The sequence below is a fragment of the Cebus imitator genome, unplaced genomic scaffold (assembly GCF_001604975.1).
Source record: "Cebus imitator isolate Cc_AM_T3 unplaced genomic scaffold, Cebus_imitator-1.0 Scaffold3, whole genome shotgun sequence".
Lineage (NCBI taxonomy): Eukaryota > Metazoa > Chordata > Mammalia > Primates > Cebidae > Cebus > Cebus imitator.
In genome coordinates, this window is record NW_016107318.1 from 2,307,859 (window position 1) to 2,330,845 (window position 22,987).

The 22,987-nt window shown below is 35.6% G+C and overlaps 1 pseudogene; it reads left to right on the forward strand.

Annotated features, from left to right (window-relative positions):
• The first annotated feature begins 14,477 nt into the window (after nucleotides 1-14,477).
• LOC108305926 lies at nucleotides 14,478-15,647 on the forward strand (annotated as a pseudogene).
• Nucleotides 15,648-22,987: the final 7,340 nt, after the last annotated feature.

The following is a 22,987-nucleotide window of genomic DNA, read 5'->3' on the forward strand; positions in this document are numbered from 1 at the left end:
TTGAAAGTATGCTAGAATTTATTTCTAGAGTATTCTAGAATATTGTCTTCTATAGTCTTTCATAAAAATAAACTTACCAAATGAGAAGATATCAACAAATAATGTGTTAACCTATTTAAAATTTGCCATGACTACATATGAACATCATAAATATATATAAAAATCAAGAGTGTCTATAATAATATAAAAGTGGCAGTCATCTTGTGAAGAAAAATAGGCAGGATATCTTGCATATGTATGTGCTTTTGATAACAAATTATTGAATACTTGGCAAAGTGCTGGGTTAGTAGACAAACAAAAGCGAATGTATGTGTCATGCACACAGGAGATCAATGTGAAAGAATCATAAAGCATATCTGCCGATGTAATAAGGTAACAGAAAAGAGGCACATGTCTGAAATATACACGCAATAAACAATCATACAAGTTCAATCCCTCTAGGGATTTTCTTTCTTAATCAGAATAAAACTCAAAATTCTTAAAAATGTCCATTATGGATCCTCATAATTGCATCTTATACTCCCTTCACTCTCTAAACCCCAACCATGGTGGCATCCCTGCTCTTCCAATGATACTGTACCCATACTCATGCCTTAGGATCTCCTTGCTGCCCTTTCCTCTGCCTGTATCCTGGATTCCCATAGAAAGCCTGACTGGCTTTCCTTTGCTAGATTTTGGTAAAATGTCACACTTTCAGTCGGATCTTTCATGGCCATCTTGTGGAAAATGGCAACCACTTCCCAGCCTTCCACATAAACCGGTAATTACATCACTAATCATCATCTAAAATTGTCATTGCTGCATCCACAGTGCCTAAAATAATGCTATCCTATAATAGGTGATATATATATGATAAATATTTGTATATATACCTCACAGTCTGTTTTTAGAAATAGTTTTATTGAAACAAAGCCACACCAATTAGTTGACATTGTCTATGGCTCTTTCACTCAATGGCTGAGTTCTAGAGCCCTAAATATTACCTACTATGTATTGGATATATAGTGATAGTTGCAAATAAGTGATATACAGTGATATCTCTCTTTATTGTACTTTGCTTTACTGCTCTTTGCAGATATCGTGCTTTTTAAAAATTAAGATATGTGGCAACCCTACTTCAAACAAATCTGTCTATGCCATTTTTTCCAACAGCATTTGCTTGTTTAGTGTCTCTGTGTCACATTTTGATAATTCTTCTAATATTTTAAACTTCATATTATTAATATATCTGTTATGATGATCCATGATCAGTGATCTTAATGTTAACATTGTAATTATTTTGGAGTGCTACAAATGGTACCTATGTAAGATGTCAAGGTTAATCAGTGTTGTATGTATTCTGACTGCTGCACTGACCAGTCATTTTCCCATCTCTCTTCAGGTGTTTCTATTCCATGAAATATAATCATATTGAAATTAGGCCAAGTAATAGCCCTACATTGGTCGCTACATGTTCAAGTGAAGCAAGAGTTTCAAGTTTCTCACATTAAATCAAAAGCTAGAAATGATTAAGCTCAGTTAAGAAGACATGTCAAAAGCAGAAAGGCTAAATTCTAGGGCTCTTCTGTAAAACATTTTGCCAGTGTGGATGCAAAGGAAAAGCTCTAGAAGGAAATAAACACATCTTAGATAAGAAAGCAAAACAGCCTTATTGCTGATATGGAAAAGTGTTTAGTGGTCTAAATAGAAAAGCAAATCAGCCACAACATTTTCATAAGCCAAAGCCTAATCCAGAGCAAACTCCCGACTCTTTTCAATTATGTGAAAATTGAGAGAAGGGAAAACCCACGGAAGAGAAGTTTGAAGCTAGCAGAGGTTGTTTCATGAGGTTTAATAAAGGAAGACATCTCGATAACATTTAAAGGACAGACTGACTCTTTTGTTAGGGGCTAATGCAGCTGGTGACTTTAAGTTGAACTCAGTGCTTATTTGTGATTCTGAAAATCTTAGGTCACTTTAGAATTATGCTAAATCTACCCTTCTTGTGCTCTACAAGTGGAACAACAAAACATGGATGACAGCACATCTGTTTATAGCATGGTTTATTGAATACTTTAGGTCCACTGATGAAACCTACTGCTCAGAAAAACAGACATCTTTCAAAATATTGCTGCTTGTAGAAAATTCACCTGGTTACCAAAGCTCCAATAGAGATGAAAAAGAAGATTATTGTTGTTTTCATGCCTGTTAATACAACATCCCTTGTGCAGCCAATGATCAAGGGGTAATTTCAATTTTCAATTCTTATTATTAAAGACATACATTTTGCAAGACTATAACTGTTATAGATAGTGATTTCTCTGATGAATCTGGACAAAGTAAACCTTTGAAAAGGATTCATCATTCTAGATACCATTAAGAACATCTGTGATCTATCATTTATGGGAGGAGGTCAAAATATCCACATTAACAGGAGTTTGGAAGTTTATTTCAACCCTCATGGATGACTTGGGGGTTCAAGACTCCAGTGGAGGAAGTAAGTAATGGCAGATGTGGTAGAAATAGCAAGAAAACTAGAATTAGAAATGAAGCCTGAAATTATAACTGAATTACTGCAATCTCATGATAAAAATTAAACAAATGAATAGTTGCTTCTTATAGATGCACAAACAACTTGGCTACTTGAAATAAAAGCTACTCTTGGTGAAGATCTTGTGAACATAGTTGAAATGGCAACATAGGATTTAGAATATTCCATTAAATTAGTTGATAAACTAGTAGCATGGTTTGAGAGAACTGACTCCAATTTCGAAAGAAGTTTTACCTTGAGTAAAATACTATCACATAGTATTGCATACTACAGAGAAATCATTCATAAAAGAATCAGTTGATGTGGCAAACTTTATTGTTGTCTTATTTTCAAAAATTGCTACAGCCACCTGAGCCTTCAGCAGTCATCACTCTGATCACTCAGCAGTCATCAATATTGAGGTCAGACCCTCCACCAGAAAAAATATTAAACTCACTAAAGTCTCAGATGATGTTAGCATTTTTATCAATAAATTACTTTTAAAATTAAGGTGTCTACATTGTTTTTTTTAAATAATAGCACTGCACAGTTAATAGACTTTAGTATAGTGTAGACATACCTTTCACATGCACTAGAAAACAAAAACCTTTGATTTTGTCCTATACTTTTTGGGGGCTCATTCTACCTTATGAAAAATATTACTTTCTTCATATTCTCTGCATACAGAATTGTTTCTTTTGCATCTAGTAGTTTTAATTGTGTATATTAATTGTGGATGACAAAAACTAACAGTAGACTTGATTAAAAGTACAATTGACCAGAATATGTGTTTATATTTCTGTAGCAAACAATGACCTAATATAATAACTGTAATTATGACTCATAACATATATCAAGACATGTCAGAATTTAAAAATATTATACAATTTTGTATTGTATTAATGTATTAATAATGCATTTATATAAATATAACTTAAAGAATATTAAACACCATTTTAAAATAATGCTTTCTGTGTAATTTGAACATACCAAATAACCCTAATATGTCTCCCTTGGGTTTCCAGGAGTTCCTATTATGTCCAAATTAGTTTGGGTCAAAAATATTTGATTTTGGGATTTCAAATTTAATTTTATGAAGCTTGTCAAATATCAAAGTTTTAAAGCATTTGATCAAAAGGGGATCACAGGTCATTATGAATTAAAACTAAAGTGACAAAAGAGTTTAAAAGCACAAAGCACAAGAAACTATCATCGTGAAACATGGAATAGAATCTCTGTTTTCTAGGCCAGTTACCTAAAAGTTAATAAAAACCTTTTACAGTTTTCTATTAAAGAGAAGATCAATGCTGTGAGAAAACCTTTTTCTTCCAACATAGGAGCCCAGACTCTGGCCTTCTGTCAGCGTGCTTTTGATATTAATGTTCAATTTTTAGAAAAAATTATGAATAATTTTCTTTTAATTTCAGCCAACTCAATCACACATAAAAATTTTTTTATGAGATTAATCTTTCACAAATCTTCTACAATTTGCTTTAACCTTTGGTTTTTCCCTTTACTTCTTTTTAGGAGGCATTCTACCTTGGGGGAAAAATTACTTTCTTTATATGCTTTGTGTATAGATTTATGTCTTTTATATATAGTACTTTGAATTATGTATATAAATTCTTAGTAACCATAATTTTCTTGTAAAAACCTAGGAAGCAAGTCTTTTTGAACTGTTTTATACAAGTATTTGTAGGTGAAACCCATTTTATAATTTTAGTCTCTTTTTTAAAAATTAACAGGTCTAAACTTATTGAACTTTTCTATACCATATAAAATTAAAGTGTCAAAGTATATAAATGTGCATAATAATTAACATTTCAGCATTTTAACATACTCAGAAATGACTCAGACATTTTATATCTATTACTTAATTTAACATAACATGATATTAAGATTTTAAATTACTGAAAAGAATTTTGAAACTATGATACAGGCATTCCCCTTAACATCTTCCTTAGTTTTCCTGTGTCCTGAGTATCCATGTGGTACTCAGGGATGAGTATAAAGGAAAGAGCCTGTCTGAGTCCTGAATTTACATCCAAGTATACAGCATAAGACAGAGAACATATCTGTAGGATATAACCTCTCCTAACATAGCCAGGAGACAAAGGTGGGACTAGGGGGTTAAGAATGTATTAGGCTTGACTCTGAGTGGTGCTGGTGGTCTACATGCTAGGACATATTTCAGGCATTACTGTGTCTACCTCTCTAGATCCTAAGGTGCAGAAGCTTAATAAAAAAGACAAGCACACACTAATATGTGTGCAAGCCTTCAGCAGGGCTCAGCAGTCAACTCTTATAGCTTTAATTCACAGAAAATATCAAACAAGAAACAATTTTGTGAACTTAAAACATCTAGCAGAAATAGCCTAAACCTGTTTAACCAGTCGGCCCAGGCAAAATGTCTGAACCATGTAATACTACCAATTTCAAATTTCTATTTTTATTTTGCCAACAATTTGAAACTAGTTTTATTTTAAAAATATTACTAAAGTTGCATTAACTAAATAGCATTTTAGTTTCTACTTTTCTGATGAAAGATTTGATTCAAGTGCTTACTTTTTCTTTAAGTCAATTATTTAGAATTCTTTCATATATTTTGGAAGTCAAATATCACATACACATAACATATATAAACATACAGATATGTAGACAGAAGCAGATATTATAGGTTTATAAGATTTTTCATTTGCCAGTTTTTAAATAATTTCTCTCCCCACTTTAGACTATCAATCTCTTAATTACCTGTTCTATATATGTAAACAATTGTTAGGTAAGGAACCCCAATTTGCATTTCTAAAAGGATAATACTTAGGTAAAATTACTTCTCAAGGGGACAAGACTTAGATTTAAAACCATCATTTTGCTGACATAAAAGAAGGGCTTAAGGAAATGGCTCAGTGCAGACAAGAGTGCCTGAAAAATTATCTAAAACAAAGGTAAAATTTTTAATGTCAATTTTAAACAAAGCCTTCTTCATTATGAAACTTTCTAATGGCCTATGGGAAGAGAGGAAGATGTTTATACAAATGGAGATTTATTTTATAGATGTAATTTTATTGTTTATAAATTTTATTTTTTGCAGAGTGTCAAAATAACCAGCTAAATGACAAAAAGTATTTTGGAAACCAATTTAGTTAGGTAGTCTTTTCATTTAGCTTGTTTCTTGACCGGATTACTAACTTCTGGATGGAGCCCATTAATAGAGCAGAAGAAAGCATTTTTCATGTATGAACATAGCATTAATAGCTCTGAATAAAAAAGGAAGTATGTTTTATCTGAGGTCTTATTTTAAATTAACCCTTTATCTAGCCTTATTTTTTTTCTTTTTAAGGCAAAGGTGCTTTTTCAAGTAACTCACCAAAACCAATGAGCCTTAACAAAAGTCATAACTTATCTAAGGATGGAACTAGGTATAAAGCAGTCTTTGCAAGATTCAGAACATCCCCAAAGACAGCTCAAAGGAAAAACAAGCTTGCTACTCACAAATGGGATACAAGCCATACCTGTCTGATCATATTCTTTAAGATGTCATCCTCTCATCTGAGTGCCTAACCATGTAGGCCCAAAACCTTGCATACTCTAAAGATAGAAAATTAAAAGCTGTCCATTGAAAGTGTAACTGGATCAGCTGCAAGTGCTGGAATTTAGTTTCTTGGCCTCCCTATGTCTAAAGAATGGGGAAGAGGGCCTTGGTGTTCCGGTAAGTGTTACAGCTCAGATAGAACCCATGGACCCAAAGAGTGTGCAGAAGTGCAGTTTATTAGGCAGAGCGAAAGGAAGGCTTCCACAGATGGAAGGGGACCTGGAGGTGGTGCCACTGCCGGCTTGGGTGGTTTGAGCTTTTACTCCTGAGTTGTTCCTTCCCCATTCTTGTTCTCGTCCAATGAGAGGGTTTTTTTTTGTTTGTTTGTTTGTTTCCCAACCTTTTTCTGGATTAATCGATCTTTGAATCCTTTACTAGATTGGCTACTGCTTTAAAACCCTGGTCATAGGGCCTCTGCCTCCAGGGGCCAGAGGTGGGGAAAAGTCCCTGCCCTTCCTTAAACAAAGCCCCTAAGAGCCAGAGGAGGGAAAAGTAGAAACAAAACAAAGCCCCTAGCCTACCCAGGAAGTTCCTCTAACATAGTACCTCAAAAGGAAAAAGATGAATAAAAAATGGTTATACTTAAAGGTCAAGAGGCATACAAATAATTTAAAACAAATGATATCGGTTCTCTGACTGTGAATTAAACCTGTGCTGTAACCAGGAAAGTGCAGGACCTTAGCCACAGGATCATACGGTAAAGTGGCTTTTGGTAAATTATCCAGGGGATCCAAAGCAGGCAGTTTGAGTACACGAAGGATTTGAACTTTGTTTTAGGTCAGATTTTTGCTCTACAATATTATGAAGAGAATTTCTAAGGCTATCCATGGCACAATTATATGTATTTTATTATAAACTTAATCTTTCCTTGACTACAAATAAAGCAATTTATCAAGAATGATAAATTTCTACATTTTTTTTTTGAATTTAGGAGTCTAATGTAAAGAATCTATCTTTTGGTCATTGACAGTTAGAATTTCCAATGGTGTACTTACTTTAATAGTAATTCAATCTAATACCAAAATGTATACCAGTGTGGCTATACCCAAGGCTATTCACACAAATTATTTTCTCCCATTAATCACAATTTTGTAGAGAAGACAAACAGTGATTTTTATTTTTATTTTTTTTAACCATCTGCTTGACTAGGTCACAAAAAGAGAGCCTGAGCCTGGCCTGTAAAAAGTTCTTACCCTTCTGTTGGCTTATCAGGTCCTTGGCTCGCATTACTACAACTTCCCAAAGAACAAAGTGGCTTTGGTGATACTGCACACAGTTCAAAAGTAAAAGGTCAAGAGAAATCTTCCCCTTCACTCTCTGAAGGTTTAAAAAATGATGAGTTTGTGTCCTTTGTAGGGACATGGATGAATCTGGAAACCATTATTCTCAGCAAACTGACACAAGAACAGAAAATCAAACACCACATGTTCTCACTCATAGGCAGGTGTTGAACAATGAGAACACGTGGACACAGGGAGTGGAGCATCACCCACTGGGGTCTGTTGGGGGTGGCTAGAGGAGGGACAGGAGTGGGTGGGAAGGTTGGGGAGAGATAACATGCCAGATAGAGGTGATGGGGGGAAGGAGACAGCAAACCACCTTGCCATGTGTGTACCTATGCAAGAATCCTGCATGATCTGCACATGTACCCCAGAACCTAAAGTATAACAAAAAAAAATTAACTCACAAGGGAGATTAAAGGAGAAATGGCATACAATTTTTTTTTTTTTTTTTTTTTTGAGATGGAGTTTAGCTCTTGTTGCCCAGGCTGGAGTGCAGTGGAGCAGAGTCAGCTCACTGCAACCTCTGCCTCCTGGTTTCAAGCCATTCTCCTGCCTCAGCCTCCCAGGTAGATGGGATTACAGGCATGCATCACCACATCTGGCCAATTTTTTTTGTTTTTTTTTTTTTTTTTTTTTTTTTTTTTTGGTAGAGATGGGGTTTCACCAGATTGGTCAGGCTGGTCTTGAACTTCTGACCTCAGGTGATCTGTCCGCCTCAGCCTCCCAAAGTGCTGGGATTACAGGCATGAGTCACCACACCTGGTCAGCACACACATTTATAAACATACATACATGGGAGAATCACAAAGTGATTGCCCTCTTTAGGGAGAAATGAAAAGTCTTAAGGAGAAACTTAAACCTTTGCCAAGGAGTGAAAACAACTGGCTGAATAAAACTCAGGACTCAGCAAGCTGGAAGGTCCAGGACTCAGGGGAGACTCAGAAGAGACTCAGTCATCTGCAATTATGACGTAGCCAGAGGGGCTCAAAAGGCCCATACTGGTACCAACCTCTGGATTTTTGCAATGTCCCTGCTGAAGAAGGTTGTGGTTAGAAGGGAAAATTGAAATGTAAATTGGGGAGCAGGGAAGTACAGGGGTCTCTGCTTTAGGGTGTGACCGCTTTTTGAGTTTGGAGACATAGCTTAAATCTTGGGATTAGTCTCCTGTGACAAATTAGAGAGATTCCAAATTGTGTTTGGATATTTTAAAATGTTGGTTAGAATCAGTCAGAGGTGAAGCAAAATGGCCAAATAGAATCCTGCAGCAATCATACCCCAACAGGAAGATCAAATCAACAACTGTTCACTTAAGAAAGCACCTTTATAAAAATGAAGAAATCAGATGGGTAGTCACAATACCTGGTTTTAACATAATATCAAGCAATGAGGCCCTGAAGAGGGCAGGAAAGACAATGTTGCTTGTCTATATCACTTCTACTCCATCCCACGTCAACATCAAACAGAATGAGGATTTGTGTGCTTAGGAGAGACAGAGTAAAGCATATGTGGAACTTTGCTTCAGAATTCAATGCTGTCATTGTGGAATATAACACAGGGGAGCATTCTTCTGGCACTCACAGAGGGAACATTTAGACCAGCTCTACACAAGAAGGAAAATTATTAGTCCCAATGAGAGGAATATGAGTCTGAGCAAGTTCCACCCCCAGCTGACTACAGTGGCCTGTGGCCCAGAATCAATTTGAGAGGCAATCAGCCCACAAGGACTGCAGTCCTTGGGTAAGCCCTAGAACCTCACTGGTCTTGGAGATAGCAAATTTACAGTACATGTGACCTAGTATGCTACCAGCTATGATGGTCAAGAAAGTGCTTGCATTACCCCTCCCTTCATTCCAGATAGTGCAGCTCAGTGGGAGACTCCTTTTGTGGGGGAAAAGAAGAGACAAAAATATAGAGGACATTGTCTTGCAACTTGAGTTTCAGTTCAGCCCAGTAAAATCAAGCAGCAAGCAGATTTCTGAAGGCCTATTTTCGGGATTTAGCTCCTGGTTGACATTTCTAGGCCCACCCTGGGCCAGAAAGAAATCTGATGCCCTGAAAGAAAAAACCCAGTCCCAGCAGGATTTATCAACTGTTGACTAAAGAGCACATGGGACTTGAATAAGCATCAGTGGTAGCCAGGCCATAGTTAAAATGGGCCTTGGGTGAGGCTCAGTACTGTGCTGGTTTCAGGTGTGATCCAGTGCAGTGCCAGTTTTGATAGCCACAGGAGTAGTCACAGCATCCTTACCCCAACTCTAGGCAGCCAAGCACAGAGATAGACTCCTTCTGATTGGTAAAAGAGAGGGAAGAGAGAAAGAAATTTTGCCCAGCGACTCAGGAAATTCTCCTTTATCTTATCCAAGCCCACTCAGGTGGTGCCTCTAGAAGTTGGCAAAAGTTGCAGCATTGTTGGGCACAGTTCATCACTAGTGCTGATACAACTACAGTGACCACAGACTTAGATCACAACACTTTGCATACATGAAAAGCTTTCTCAAGGACAGGCACAAAGAAGCTCAGACTGTGAAGATTTGAATAAATACCTAACTCTTCAATGACCAGACATCAATGAACCTTCATTCACAAGCATCAAGAATATGTAGGAAAACATGACCTCACTAACAAATTACATAAGGTACCAGTGATCAATACAAGAGTAATGGAGATATGTGACCTTTCAAACTGAGAATTCAAAATAGCTGTCTTGAGGAAGCTCAGAAAACTTCAAGATAACACAAATAAGGAATTCTCAGAGAAATTCTATCAGAGAAATTTAACAAAGACATTGAAATAATTTTAAAAAATGCAGAAATTATGGAGATGAAAAATTCAGTTGACAAACTGAAAAGTGTCTTAATGACTCTCACCAGCAGAACTGATCAAGCAGAAGAAATAATTAGTTTGAAGATAGGTTATACGAAAATACACAGAGGAAAAAACAGAATAAAAGATACCTATAAGATCTAAAATTTAGCCTCAAAAAAGCACATTTATTCACCTTAAAGAGATTATACAGAGAAAGAGATTTAGGTGGATAGTTTATTCAAAGAAATGATAACAAAGAACCTTTCAAAGCTAGAGTAACATATGAATATCCTGGTACAAGTAGTTTATAGAACACCAAGTAGATTCAATATAAATAAGAACCTCGAGGCATTTATTATTAAAACTCTCAAAGGTTAAGGATACAGAAATAATCATAAAAGTAGAAAGATAAGTAAGCAAAAAAACATATAAAGCAACTCTGATTTGAATGTAGCAGACTTCTCACAGAAAACTTACAGGCCAGGAGAATGTGAGATGAAATATTTAACGTACTGAAGGGAAAACATCCAAGCTTTAATATTATGTCCAGCAAAATTGTTATTCAAACATGAAGAAGTAATAAATATATTTCCAGAAAAACAAAAGCTAAAAGATTTTGTCAATATCAGATTTATCTTTTAAGAAATGCTAAAGGGCAATTTTTAATCTGAAAGCAAAGGACATCAATGAACAATAAGAAATCACATGAAGGTATAAAAATCATTAGTAATAGTAAGTACAAAGACAAATACAGAATACTATAAAACTGTAATTGTGGTATATAAGCCATTCACATGGTTAGCAGGAAGATAGGATGGCAAATCTATCAAAAATAATAACTGCAACAACTTTTTAAGAAATAGAGTGTATAAGGAGACAGACAACAGAGTCAAAAAGTGGAGAAGACTGAGTTAAGTTGTGAGAGTTTTTTAGTTTTTTCTTTGCTTGTTTTTTCTTTTCTTTATAATCAGAGTTGTCATCAGTCTAAAATAATTGGTTATAATGATATATGAAAGCCTTACAGTAACCACAAAATAAAAAGCTATATTAGATACACAAAAAATAAAAAGCAAGACATTAAAATATACTAATATGATTTGGCTCTCTGTTGCCAACCAAATCTCATCTTGAATGGTAATTGCCATGTATTGAGGGAGAGATCTGATGGGAGGTGATGGGATCATTGGGCAGTTTTCCCCATGCCATTCTGACAGTGAGTGAGTTCTCATGAGATCTGATGGTTTTAAAAGTGGCAGTTTCCTCTGTACTCTTTCTCCTGCTGCCATGTAAGACATGCCTTGCTTCCCCATTGCCTTCTACAATAATTGTAAGTTTCCTGAAGCCTCCCAGCCATGCAGAACTGTGAGTTGATTACATCTTCTTTTTTTGTAAATCACCTAGTCTCAGGTAATATCATTATAGCAGTGTGAGAACAGTCTAATACATATACTATTAGGCAAAAATCACTCTTACAGGAAGGAAAGAAGAAAAAAGAAAAAAAGGAAAAGAGGACCAACAAAACAACTGAAAGACAAATAAAAAAAAGCAGTAACAAATGCTTTTCTATCAATAATAACATTGCAGACACATAGGCTAAATTACCCAATCAAAAGATACAGAGTGGGTGAATGGATATAAAAGCAAGACCTAACCATGTGTTGCCTATAAAAAACTCACTTCACCCATAAAGACACATACAGACTGAAATTAAAAAGGGATGAAAAAAGACATTCCATGACAATGTAAAGCTAAAAGGAGCTCTAGAAGTGCTTATAATTATATCTAATAAAATAGAGCTCAAGACAAAAACTGAGAAAAAGAGACAAAAAGGTCATTATACAATGACAACAAGATTAGTTCTTCAGGAGAGGACAAGAGTTGTAAACTATATGCATACCCAACACGAGAGCACCCAGATGTATAAACCAAATATTATTTGAGCTAAAGAAAAAATATGGACGCTAATATAACAATACCTTGGGCGTTCACCCCACTTTCAGCATTGGAAAAGTTGTCCAGACAGAAAATCAACAAATAAACATTATACTTAATATGCGCTATACAACAAATGAACTAACAGATATTTACAGACTGCTTTTTCTAAAAGGTGAAAAATAAACATTCTTCTCCTCAGCACATACACATTCTCAAGAATAGGCCACATGTTAGACCACAAAAAAATTAAAAAAGAATAAAATCATATCAAGTATCCTTTTAACCGCAATGAAATAGAACTAGCAAATAACAATAGGAGGAATTTTGGAGCTATTATAAACACATGAAATTAAATAATATGCTCCACAATGATCATTTGATCAATAAAGAAATTAAGAAAATTTACAAAATGTCTTGAAACAAATGAAAATAAAAATAAAGTGTATTGAAATCTATGGAATATATCAAAAGAAATACTAAGAGAGAAGTTTATAGCACTAAATGCCTACACCAAAAAAAATGTAGAAACATATCAAATAAACAACCTAATAATGCATCTTTAAGAACTAGAAAAGCAAGAGTAAAGGAAACCCAAAATTTGTAGAAGTAATACAGACTATAGCAAAAATAAATCAACACTAAAAATATATAAAAGATCAAGGAAATAAAAGTTGGGTTTGTTTGTTTGTTTGTTTGCTTTTTGAGATGGAGTCCCGCTCTGTTGCCTAGGCTGGGGTGCAGTGGCACAATCTTAGCTCATTGCAATCTCCACCTCTTGGGTTCAAGTGATTTTCCTGCCTCAGCCTCCTGAGTAGCCGGGATTACAGGTGCATGCCACCATGCCTGGCTAATTTTTGTCTTTTTAGTAGAGATGGAGTTTCACCATATTGGTGAGGCTAGTCTTGAACTCCAGGCCTTGTGATTCACCTGCCTCTGCCTCCCAAAGTACTGAGATTACAGGCATGAGCCACTACACCTGGCTGAAAAGTTGTTTTTTTTTAAAAATAGCAAAAAGTCAAACCTTTAGTGAGACTAACAAATTAAAAGAGAAGACCCAAATGAATAAAATTAGAGATGAAAAATGAGACATTACAACTGATACCACAGAAATTCAAATGATCACCAGAGAATATTATAAGCAACTATGTGCTGATAAATGAGAGCCTACAAGAAATGGGCAAATTCCTAAACATACACAACCTTCTAAGATTTAGTCATGAAGAAATTTAAAACCTGAATAGGCAAATAACAAGTAATTAGACAGAAGCAGTAATAAAAAGTCTCCATCAAATATGTCCTAGGATCTGAGACCTTAGTGTTTAATTCTATCAAACACTTAGAGAATAACTAATAACAATTCTGCTAAAGCTATTCAAAATAATCAAGGAGGGAATACTTTTATACTCATTCTATGAGGTCAATACTACCCTGATACTAAATCCAAACAAAAACATAACAGAAGAAAAGAAAATTACAAGTCAATATCACTTATGAACATAGATGCAAATATCCTCAATTAAATATTAGCAAACCAATTCAACAACACGTTAGAAAATTTATCTATAATGATCAAGTGAGATTCATCCCAGGAATGCAAGAATAGTTCAACATATACCAATCAATTACGATGTGAGTTCACATCAACAGAATGAAGAACAAATCTCTTAATACAGAATGATATTAGTTAATGCCAAAATGTTCATTTGATACAGTTCAACATTCTTTCCTGATGAAAATCTTCAAAAAATGCTAGATATAGAAGAAACATACCTCAACACAAGAAAAGGCATATACAATAAAATCCACGGATAGTATGTTGATCAGGAAAAAGTTGAGAACCTTTTCTCTAAGATCTGGAACAAAACCAGGACGCTCACTTTCATCCAACATAGTAGTGGAAATTCTAGCTGGTGGAATTAGACAAGAGAAAGAAATGAAGGGCATCAAAATTGGAAAGGTAGAAGTTAAATTACCTTTGTTTGCAGAAGTTATGTTCTTATATCTGGTAAAACCTTAAGACCCCACCAAAATACTATTATAACTGACAAACAAATTCAATAAAGTTGCAAGATACAAAATCAACTTACAAAAATCTGTAGCATTTATATATGCCAACAGCAAACAATATAGAAAAAAAAGAAGAAAGCAATCTCATATACAATAGCTATAAATAATGTGAAACACATAGAAATAAACTCAGTGAAAGATATTTATAATAAAAATCATAAAATATTGATTTAAAAAATTTGAGAGAACCTAAAAAATTGATAGTTTGGGAAGAGCGGAAGCAGGAGCTCTTTGCTTGGCATAGCCTGTTGCAACCCATGGAGAAATGTGTCACTGAGCCACCATGATGCCAGGGCACTTATAGGCAGGGTTTGGCTGCATGGTCACCAACCAGTTTGACCAGTTGTTTAATGATGAACTGGACCCCTTTGAGGTGCTGAAGGCATGGGAGAACAAAAAATAAAAGCAGGAGGGTGACACTGGGGGCTCTAGGGCCAAGAGTGCAGCTCAGGCCCTCCAACACGGCAGGCAAATAGCTCTGTAATGAGTCCCACAAAGATCGAATGAAACCAGTCACTCCCTTCCTCACCCCCCAGCATTCGTGTGGTTGACAAGAAAAAGGAGACACAGCTGCCCATCGTGCTTAAGAAAGAAGATATAAGATGAGTTGGAAGGAGACCTGTTCAACAACTCAGGGTGAAGGGAAAATCATTAATAGAAGACCAGAAACATGATCACCTCTAAAACAAAAAGTTGAAAAGCCACTTGAAGAAAAGGGTGGAGCAAATTTTCAGTTGAATAGACCGATTATTGACTGACATACGTGAGGCCATGGTGGTCTTGGAAGAGGTCAAGGGGCCTTTGGGCATGGAATGGGTCGAGGAGATGGATTTGATTCCCATGGCATATGTGAATTTTATAGGCATAGTGGAAGTGATAGATCTGGCCTGAAGCATGAGGACAAACGTGGAGTCGCAGATCTCATTACTGTGAAACTGTTAAAGATGAATTAACTGATTTGGATCAATCAAATGTGATTGAGGAACACCTGTAGGTGAAGAACATCCAGTGGCAGACATTGAAAATAAGGGGAATGAAGTTGAAGAGTTAAAGGAAGAGGGTCCTAAAGAGATGACATTGGATGAGTGCAAGACTATTCAAAATAAGGAGTGGGCAAAAGTGGAATTTAATATCTGAAAACCAAATGAAGCTGCCGAAAGGCAGTGGAAGAGGAAATTTGTTTTTCATAAATCAGAGTGAAGAAGCTTATGCTCCAGATTCTGTTATGGACTGTCTTTTCCAGAAGCCAGCAAATGATGTAATGTCTCAGTTGGAGATTGATTTTGGAGAACTTGGCTGCCCAGAACCTAATGGTGAGGGAGGACAAGGCAGATGTCCGAACCGTGGCAGGAGAACTGACAAGTGAAGTGATTCTGCTCCTCATGAGGATGAACCCAGAGGTACTCCCAGATCTGGCATAACTGGATACCATAATACAACCCTGGTTCCTCTGTGAACCTTTCTGTTCAAAGCTTTTGCATGCTTAAGGATTCCAAATGAGTAAGAATTTTTTTTTAAAAAGGACTTGCATTCATACCATGCACACCTAAAGGCTGAATTTTATCAGTTGTAAAAATGAACTTCTCTTGCTACACGGAAGAAACAAATATGCTACACAGAAGAAACAATTTTGTATTTAGAAATATATTGGTAGCAGGGATGTTTTCATAATTTTCAGAGATGATGCATTCTTCATGAATATTTTTTTATTGCTGCTTACAAATATGCATTTCTACATTTGAAATATAGATGTGAACAGTGTGTACCAGTTTAAAGTTTTCACTTCATTTGTGTTTTTTAATTAAGGTGTTAGATGTTCCCACAATTACAAACTGGTGTTAAATTCTGGACATACCAGGTTTAATACCTGCTTTGCATTTTCACACATGGTCTACTGGATTGTGTTAAACTTTCACTTGTCAAATTTTGCCTTGTGTGAAAAACTATTAATTTAGTTTTAATATTTTCATTTTTGGGAATAAATCTTTTTTCACTTCCCATGATAGCTGTTGTATGTAAATGCTAAATCTTTATATATAGAAATATCAGTACTTGAACACATTTAAAGCTTATTGGTTTATTAACAATTGCTGCTTGCATGGTTCATTAGGTTCAAATTATGACTGGTTTACAATTTCAATTATGTTTACTTTTTAACGTGTGACTTCCCATTTTAAAAGTCAAGTTAGGTACCTCATTGGTGAAAGTTGTTCAAGCTACTTTTTGATAAACACATCCTTTTAAGTCAAGTAGTTTTGTAGGTATGGGGTTTTGCCCCCTCACACTGGGTAGGTGAAATAAGTTGATTTCACTAGTGCGTAATAAACTGTTGTGTAAAATAAGTGTCTTGCCATTTGGTATGATTTCTGTGTGTGAAAGAACCCAAAATCAAAATGGTACATTGATAATTGACAATTGTGTAACCCTTCCTTTGTTCTAAAAAGATCCAACAGGTATGGTGAGATGGGGTAGTATTTCAATTTTTGGAATTTGGAAAGAAGACAGTTTCACTTTATAAGGTTGGAACAGCAGCAGCACCAGGCATGAAATATAAGCCAATAATCTTTGCTCTTTCTGAAATTCCTAGATTGCTATTATTTAGTTTCAAGTTGATAAATATTTATTCCACAGAAAGCGATAATTCCCCCATTAAAAAATTAGGTTAATAATGGATCATTCAATGGAAGCATCACCATTTACTAAAATATACATAGAAAGAATGATGAATAAAACAGATTTTCTATAATTTTCTTTTATTCTTTTGCCATATTTATTGATAAACAGGGTAGGATTTCTTTAAAAAGTTTTAAGAATCTTTTGTCACTTCATTTTCGGTAATGTTCCACCTGTGTATGGCAGTGTTCAATTTAAAAAATATTGGAGATCTTCAATGTTAAACATGTCTGTTCAGCAGATTGGTTCTCACATAGACTTCTAAAAGAGAAATTTTATGTACAAGAGTTATTCATTGGGATTTGATTTATTAATCTGTTGCCTCCTATTCCGACATTTTAGAAAGGAGGTAATTATTTTTTAATGATAGATAAACTTGTGCTGGTGTTTTGGATCTTATGATGCTGAGCATGTTCTGCACTGCTGCTAATGTCTAATACAATTTTATATTTACAAGCATACCTGTTTCTCAGAGGCAAGCATTAATTTAGCCCATATGGCCTATTAACCCCTCTTGAGATTGCAACATATGCACTCCTAAATCAGTATGTTTAGATTTTTCAAGTATCAAACTCACTTCTGAACATATAACATGCTAAGAAACCTCTTGATTTCCAGCAACATACTATAGAAAACACTTGCTATTAGAAACACTTCACAAGTTTAAAAAAGGAAGACAAAAAGATGATATTTAATGTTCATAGATTGGAAGAATAATAATTATTAAAATGTCCATACCACCCAAAGCAACCTGTAGGTTCAATGCAATCTGTCTCAAAATACCAATGGCATTCTTCAGAGAAATAGCAAATATAATTCTAAAATTTATGTGTAACCACAAAAGAGTCAGAATACTGAAAGCCAGGCTGAGCATAAACAACAAAACTGGAAGAATCACATTACTTCAAATAATACTGCAAAACTATAGTAACCAAAACAGCATGATGCTGGCATAAAAACACACAGACTAATAGAACAGAATAAAGCACCCCAAAATAAATCCATGCATTTACAGGCAACTAATTTTTGAAAAAGGAACCAAGTACAAACATTGAAGAAAGGACAGTCTCTTCAATAAATGTTGCTAGGAAAACTGGATATCTATATGTAGAAGGATGAAACTAGAACCCTATTCCTCACCATTTACATAATCAAATAAAAAAGTCTTTAAAACTTAATCTAGTATTTAAGCTATGAAACTACTAGCAGAAAACACTGGGAAAATACAGTAGGCAAAGATTTACTGAATAAATCCTCAAAAGCTCACATAGCCAAAGCAAAAATAGATATATGAGATCACATAAAGCTAAAAATCTTCTGTTCAGTAAAGGGAACAATCAACAAAATGAAAAGCCAACTCACAGAATTGGAGAAAATATTTGAAAACTACCCACTGACAAAGAATTAATGACCAGAATATGTAATGAATTCAAACAACTCTATAGGAAGAAAATCAAATATTATAATTAAAAATGGGAAAAAAATCTGAATAGACATTTCCCAAAAGAAGTGGCCGACGGATATACAAAATAATGCTCAGCATCACTAATCATCAGAGAGATGCAAATCAAAACTACAGAGAATTGTATCAGATCCCAGTCAAAATGGCTTTTATCTGAAATACAGGAATAATAAACGGCGAGAATGTGGAGAAAGAAGAAACCCTTGTACACCGTTGATGGGAATGTAAATTAGTACAATCACTATGGGACAGTATGGCGGTTCCTCAAAAAACACCTAAAATATAACTACCATATGATCCAGGAATTCCATTGCTGGATATATAACTGAAAGAAAGAAAATCAGTATATCAAAAGGATATCTGCACTCCCACGTTTATTGCAGCATTATTCATGATAGCCAGATATACAGTCAACCTAAGTGTCCATCAAAAGATGAATAAAGAAAATATGCACTCATACACAATGGAATATTATTCAGCTACAATAAAAAATCCTGTTATTTGAAACAATATGGATATAACTGGAGGACATTATGTTAAGTGAAATAAGCCAGGCACAGAAAGATGATTATTGCCTGTTCTTACTCATACATCGGAGAATAAAACCTAAAAATTGAACAGATAGATTTAGAGAGTAGAATGATATATACCAGAGGCTGAGAAGGGTATTGTGGAGAGGAGAGAATAAAGTAGGAATGGTTAATGGGTATCAAAATACAATTAGATAGAATAAGATCTAGTATTCAGTAGCATGATAGGGTGGCTATAATCACTTGTTTTATTTTAAAACAACTAAATAGAATTGGAATGTTTGTAACCCAAAGGAATGATAAATTCTTAAGGTAATGGATATCCCAATTACCCTGATTTTATCATTAGACATTGTATGCCTGTATCAAAATATCAGAGTACCTTATATATATTTATAACTATTATGAGCCCATAATAATAATAAAATATATTTTTAAAAAGTGCTAATTAAAGGAAAGCCTCTTATTATCTTTGAAAAATTCAGATTCCTCTTTGTTCTAATTGCATGTGTAGATAGTTCAATTTAGATGAATATCTTGAATCATTTTTATCTAGCCTTAATCTTTATATTTTAAATTTGAAATACCACTAGAGTACCAGATGCTGGTTGGTTAGAGACCAGCTGCTGGAATATCTGATGGTGACTGGTCAGAGACCATTTCCTTAGGACCTAGGTTACCCATGTTACTCACTTCATGAAGGCATTCTTTCAAGTGCAACTAGAGTGTGAGCGTTCCCACAAAACTGAAGTGTGAGCCTATCCTATGAAGCATGAGAGGAGCCCACAAAGTGCAAGCATACATCAAAAAGTGTGAGCATACTCCACAAATGGGTACTCCTTGGAGCCAGATGGGCAGGCTTCCTGAAGAAAATAGTGTCTGAGACACTATCCTAAAAATGAGAGATCTTGGATCTAAAAGGGCTTACCCATGTTAACTTAAAAAACACAAGAATTACAAACTTAGAAAAGGAGACTTTATTTCTTTTAAAGGGTTACAGCTTGTAGTGTAGCTAGCTTGACAGTCTAGGAAGTGCAGCTTCCAGCAGAGACCTAGAAATAGGGACTTTGAAAAAGGAGAGGTTAGAGAAGGGATTTAGGGTAAATGGGTTGGCCAAGTATACGTACTCAACTGATTATAGGACAAGATACATCCTGAGTATTGAACAAACATGCATATGATATATGACCTATGTTCATTTGGGGGGCAGAAGCTTAACATTGAGATATATTACAATTAGACCCTATATATAAAAATGTCATTTCAGGACACACATGCACTCAAGTGCTCAGCCTCTGTAAACTGACCAGAACTAGCCCATTGTCAGTGGTCTTTTTATCAGAAGAGATTTACTGAAATCAGTCTCTTATCCAAGCAAAGCTGTAGTTATGGCTGATAGAATACGGAAGGGAAGCATTGGTTAGTCAGTGTCTAATAGTTGGTGAGCCATTGTTTATCCCAAGGCCAGTTCTTGTTTAGCTGCTAGGAAAAAATAGAAAAACCTTGTGACAGTGTGGACATAGTTTATTCTTTAAGTGTTGGGGTGTGTGACTTAACCCTTGCTTGGCATAGCTTTAGGTCTTCTGTATAGTTTGCTATTTCATTGCCTTAGAGTCCACTCTGTCAGTCTTATGAGCTCTATTTTAACATTAATGCCTGTCAGTTGTTATGTCTAAACAGCAAAAGGCAGGGAGGATAATGAAGCATGTCTCAGCTCCCATTCTGACATGGCTGGAAACTCAGCTTTTAAGGTTTATCAGAAGTCTCCATGGCCAAGAGAGGGTCTATTCACTCCGTGTGGGGCTTGGGTGTTTATTTTTATTTTATACCCAAGTCCTCCCAGCACAGCCAGGCAAATAACTGAGCTCAAAGGGCTCCTGTGGGTCCTAACATCTTGAGCCAGATAGCGTTGGGACGAAGCACAGGAGTCATTCAGATACCATCCTTGTCACCAAGACCATGAGATTTACAGAGGAAGAAAGGGAGAGCTTTATTTTCTATAAAAACCAGTTGTATGTGCAGATTAGGGAGGCACGGCCTTCAATACAAGTAAAATTGTGATCTGAAGAACAAAGGGAGGAGCTGGCTTAAACAGGAAAAGTTCTCACCTAGTTTCTCAAGCAGATCTGTTTATGCAAATGAAAATTGCAAACTTGTTCAGTCCTGATTGGTCAAAATAGTTGAGCCCTAATTGGGTAGTCTCTATACCCCAAATCAGAAGTCTCTGTCAGATGTTTCTTTCAAAGAGCTGATGGGAGGGGGGAGTATGCTTCAGGACACAGTTAATCCTGGCATTGACGATAGGAACTGGTTTGGCTTGATTGTAGACAGGGAGGTCCTGTACTTGTACATCTGCCTGATAATGAAGAGTACGTAAACGCTCCCTCATCTAGTCCTGGTCATGAGGTCCTGTTTTAATTTTGAGCTCCTCAATAAGCCATGGATAGTCTGCCATCCCAGGGCACACTTTAACAAGTTAAAGAGTTTTGTGAGTTTTAATCATGGTTCCTGTGCCTGTTGACTACGCAACATATGGGTAAGTGAGAAGATCGTTCAGGTCAGAAAGAAGCCCATGAAAAGCTTCACATGGCTAAGGGCAAAATGTGTATTATCCAAGAAATTCTCAATTTCCCAGATAGTCACACCCTTGATTGAATGCGAGGAGGTTCTTAGATGAAACTGAAAGTAATTGAATAATAGAGACTTTAAGAATTATACCTATAACACTTTAATACATTATTCAGAGTACTCTGATCTTAAGCACTTTGCATTCATTTAGGTTTCTTCTGTTCTAGCAGCCCCTTCTGATGGAACTAATGGCAGTATCTCTGAAGCTTCATTAAGAGGGACCCAGTGTCAACCTCCACAGAGTTCCAGGATTGGCAAACTTTCTTTGAAAATGGTCAAATACTAAGTAATTTTTAGACTGTAATATCCCCGTGGAATTACTCACCTCAGACATTGAGTAAAAGCAGACATTGTCAACATGAGTGTGCCTGTGTTTCAGTAAAACAAAACAAACAAACAAAAAACAGGCATTAAAGCTACATCCAGTCCAGGCTTATTGTCCCCTGGTTTAGATAATCATCCAGTAATAAGAGTAACAACATTTTATGAGTGGTATGTGCTTGCAACTGATCCGAGTTTATATTTCAGGATATAAAAAACCTCTGAAGTAGAAACGACTGTTATACATTCATTTTTACAGGTGAGGAAACTGAGTCACAGAGAAGTTAATTAGCTTCGCTGAGGTCCCTCAAAAAGAAGCAAGACTGGCTTCCAGACCTGGGTAACCTGACTCCGGGGCCCATGTTCAAGCCAGGATTCTGAAGAACTTCACTATGTACATGTCATTTAGTATTTTTTAGGGTGGTGTAATTAAAAAGTGGTAAAATGTAGCACTAATTAGCTGCCTTTGATTACTTCAAATAGAAACTTTAAAATACCGTTGAGTTGTACATTGGCAGCCACAGAAATGTAATTTTTTAAAGTATCTATCCCCACTCTCCCCATCCCTCTAAAAATATTCGATGGGTTAACTCTGATTGTGTTCTCTGGCAGCTATTACAATACATCAATAAGCAAAATTTAATTTTCCTATGGGATATTTCATTCTTTCTAATCAAAAGAAGTTTTCAAGGAAATGAGTAATACAACTATTAACCTTTTTTTCTGCTTGAGAACCAACAAATTCATTACTTAAAATGAGAGCAAATAGAGCATTTCATTACAGAATTCTCCTAGGAATATTACTGGCTTAAAAGACATCAGAAGTTTTCAAATGAGTTAGTGAAGATCATGTCACATTCACAAATAATATTGTGCGGGAAGAGTCAGATTACTCAGCAAATACAAGTCTGTTTGGTGTCACTGAGTAGTGTCCTTTGTCAATAATGACTTGAGGAAAGCAAAATGGAACAGCCTCATTTTACTCATGATGGGAACTCATGGAAATGAACTTTGTGATGGAGACTAAACCCTATAAAATTCAGGACTTTATCTTTTAAATGATGTCCATACTTCACTTTGAGGAAGGAGACCCAAGCATCTGAGATCACCTCCGCCTTGACTTCCACACTGCATTTCAATAGAAGAAAAGGCTGGTCAGCTAGCTGAATCACCTTCCTGTAA